Raw genomic sequence first — 4,364 nt, forward strand, 5'->3', positions numbered from 1 at the left:
TACAAAGTATTAACTCCGTATAGTGATCGTTTCAGTTCCGGGACTATTTTCTTTTACTCCATCAGATTAGATGAAATAAGGCCACAGAAGGAATATTTATCTTAAATGGATGCAACATCTACTTCATTGGGAAGTAAACATAAATCACTGATAATATATGCAGAATACTTAAGTTTTATCAGCTGAAGGTTTTAAACGATAAAAGTTCATAACAGATTCTGGATAAAAAGGGAGTATGAATTAATTGATAATATGGATATTAAAACAATTACAAGTCGGGCATATCATCATCATCACTGTCAGAGTCACTGTTGCTGTCAATGTTATCATTGCCGAAATCTACATGGCCCGAAAGAAGCCGATTGACAATGATGTCAAGGTCAATCTTCATCTTACTGCCATCAATGCATGCAAAATAATTTTCTCCCAGTTTCTCAAATCCTTCATACTTCCTTCCTGGAGTGAACTTGAATGATTTCAAGTCTTGTAACACGTCCGACATAACCTGTTGTTCTCCTGGTGATAATGTTTTTATATGCCTTGATGCCTTGGGTGTAATTTCCAACGAAATGGCAATGTTGTCATTGATAGCAGCAATGGCTCCAGCAGCTGCAGATGCTCTTTCTATTGCCTTCTGTGTCTTATTAGCACCAAGCTGTTTAATTAAAAACTTCTGTTTTCTAACTGAGTGTTCTTGAAGGAGATCACTTTCTACATTGTTCGACCTCCCTCCTTCAACATTCACAAATGATCCTTCAAGAACACGCAGTTTCATTAGGGGGGACAATAGGTACTCTAACTGTATAACATAATTAATGCATTCAACCAGATATTTGCTTAAAGTAGAATGATTATAAAATAAGGGCAAAGACATTAACAAATTAGGTATGATGCTGGTTATGTCACCATCCTTAGCTGTTTTGTTCAGTACCTCAATGTGTATAAACCACTGGGCCAAATTATTGAAGTAGTTGTACATTTCATCCTTTTCAGGGCATAAAAAAAACATTATCATTAATAGGAGGAACATAATCAAATTTTGAAATAAATAAATCTAATATTTTATTTATAGCTTCAAATTGTCATCATTGTCCTCTGTTTGAATGTCTAAGTCACTGATGAATTGTCTTCCTTGTTCTGCAATTACAGATTCACCAGTAAATGATAGAAAAGCCATGTGGGATTTGAAGTGCCCTTTCACTTTGCCAGACACATCTGTTATCTGCAGTTTGGCTTTGAAATAGGCTAAACTACCCTTAAGTCATGCTAAATTACTGAAATCTTCACAATTCTAGCATTTTAGTTAAATTTTAGACGGTTTCCGTGTAAAACGAAAAGCCGCATTATGTTCATCCTGAATATTGAAATGTAAGTTGTATTTGATGATAATACATAACTTATATAAAGGTTGAGGATGAACACAGATGAGGCAACTTTCATTTTTGACAAAAACCATCTGAAAAGTGACATTTTTCGGCATATTTGGTAGATTTTTCATATTTCAGTTTGAATCGGACCGTTTTTAATGACTAAATTAGTTAAAATATTTCACATAAATTAATTGAATCAAATGAAATAGACACTTATGTGTTTAAAAAGTGGTCAAAATCTTTCGTCAGACGAACCTGAAATTTGAGGCCAAAATCGGTCCTTACCGGACCTACTCCTTTGCACATTCTATAACAGATTTATACCTTGTTTTCTGGTACATTCTTGTGTATTTCTAAATTCAAGATGGAAGAAGAAACCCTATCTACCTCAACACTAATCATGCTAATTGAAATTAAAAGTTTGTCTAAGTTTCTTAGAGATCAAAGAAGTATTCAAATTTTAGCATTGCAGCATGCAGTATTAATAGTTTGGTTACTGAAGAATACCTCAAGCAAATCTTGTTTCACATGCCAAAGTTCAATAACTATAGGATCAATATCATCAAAACGCTTCTTGTAATTTGGAGACAAGCTTCTTAAGGCTTTTGACTCGTTTAGCCGACTCCTTGTCAATTGATCTCCTCCTGTAACTACCTTGAACTGCCTCAACTTTTCATCTGAACCTGAAAAATTTGTAAAGAGAAACTTGTTTGTTTATTGGTAGCTTGTGCAGTTGAAGTTCATGTTTGCAATTATATGCAACAATTCTTCCTTTGACAATGAGAAAAAAACATACCGTATGGACGGCTGCAAAAGTCCATGATATAAAAAATGTTGAAAAAATTAAATGTATAACAGCCTTATTTATGACAAATAATTTATGAGAAACAAATAGACAAACATAAACCAGAAATCTCGATCAAATTATCATTTAAATGCATGTGCCAACATCTGTACATCTAAATAAAACACAGGTCAAATATCTGTCCCTTATATGGGTTAATATCTAGTACATTTTTTTTTATTATATATATATTTCCAGAAGACCAAAGTAACACCATCATACTGGACATATACAGGTAAAATTTCAATTCTTCTGCTCTATTTTGTTAAAAAAATCTCATATAGTGTAATTCATTGATCAATTATTGTTTTAATTGCAACCTTGCATTTGTTTACCCAATGTTTTATTTATGTAAAAATATGGTTATGCTTACAAATTGGAAGACAGCTATTGTCTTATAATATTTAAATAATTATGGTAACGGCTGTTCCTAAAAATGACTATGACATTGTCCTTCACATGAAAGTTTAGTTTTAATTTCATGCTGTTGGTTGTATTTGAGATACTAAAATGCACAATGGGTGTTGCTCCAATTAATTATTATTTTCTTGTTGTTTTTTTAAGGGGGTAGTTTTTTTTAGGAACAACCCTAACATTGTTGTTAATACCATGAGCCTCATTATATAGTTGTGTGAGGACCGTTTCATAGTGATCCATGATCTTTAGACAGTCTTCATGCTTGGACTCGTTAGTATCTATGATAGGTTATTGTTCTGTCTGACTTTTTTGGGACATGTAATTGTCATAATTGTGATTTATCTGCAAGACATCACACATCCATCCGCAGCCAATGGTTGCCTGAAATGGAAGGGATTTTTTTTTAATAAAATATGCTGGACACAAACATAAGGTTATAATCATTTCACATGAAAATGTTACATTTAAATAAATTAGCTGGTTACTATACACATGCTATATGTCAATTTGTTTTATTTTTTAGTTTACAATAAAATAGTTAAGCTATTATCTCTTTGGATTTTGTGATGCATACTAAATAAACCAGGAAAGGTAATAATGTTGCTAGTACATAAATGTATATACAGGTTACAATTGCTGGAATGAATTGTTCATCTTTAGTTAATGATTCCAGCTGATTAAATTGTAAAGCATAATTGTTTGGAATATTTAGGGTTTGACTTATTATTAAAACAAATCATTAGATTTTGAATTATTTGGATTTAGAAATTTGTAAATCTCAACATAAAATTAAACCCTTACTTTATACGATTTTATTATGTGAACTCGTTGTTGGCTCTTTATTTCTATATCTTTTGCAGAAATGTGCGGCAGTTTAATAGGCTCTTCATTTGAAATAGTAGTGTTTGCAATTCTTGGCAGTATTATGTTGGAGGCAAACAGATGCAGATCTCTGTTCTTTGTTCCTAGTGGTAGCTGTAATTACATCTCTTTTGATGTAAACATCTAAATTATCTCCAGTAATTTTAGCCAAAGGGTTGCAGGACAGCATGTTTACGATTAATTCTTTGCTGGCTATTGCTGCCTCGTCCTGCAATCTCAACTTTGATGAAGGCGAAAGGACAAGTCCATATTGAGAAAGTTTTGTTAAAGCCTACAAAGCAAAAGATGGAATGATACAGGTAATCAAGAGAAATTGTGAAGTTTATGTGAGACTTGCTTATCCTTCAAGAACGTGCGGCATTTATCACCCCTGGTATTTACCGGTATTAACTTTATAAATTTAGACATTTTAAAATCTATTGAACATGCATAATTTTTACAGGTGAATAGAATTTCAAGTAAGTGAAGTTACAGGTGATATATTACCTACATGTATCACCTGGCGTTGCTAGATGTGATAATTTAATTATTAAAACAACAGTTTTTAAAATAAATTCCAACCAAAATTTCAATTGACCAGTATTTGCTGCATTTTCTCATTTAAAAGCATGGTAATACTTAACACAAAAATTCAATGTTTGAAATGTTGACTCTATTTGTTTTAGTCTTTTAATTATTAGACATGTTACGAAAAGGTATATTCTCGACGCTGAGGTTGACAAGTAGACTTTAAATTTAGGGATAGTGTCAAAACATTGATTATAGATTTAAACAGGTAAAATTTAAATCCTGTGCGTCCTGGTTAATCTGTTAATTCAAATCACATTTATCTAGAACATCATTATGTAACA

The 4,364-nt window shown here is 32.1% G+C and overlaps 1 pseudogene; it reads right to left on the reverse strand.

Moving 5' to 3' along the window:
* Nucleotides 1–268: 268 nt before the first annotated feature.
* LOC143062516 (uncharacterized) lies at nt 269–3,771 on the reverse strand (annotated as a pseudogene).
* Between the last annotated feature and the right edge of the window lie 593 nt (nt 3,772–4,364).

Source organism: Mytilus galloprovincialis, chromosome 2 (genome assembly GCF_965363235.1).
Source record: "Mytilus galloprovincialis chromosome 2, xbMytGall1.hap1.1, whole genome shotgun sequence".
Taxonomy (NCBI): Eukaryota; Metazoa; Mollusca; class Bivalvia; order Mytilida; family Mytilidae; genus Mytilus; species Mytilus galloprovincialis.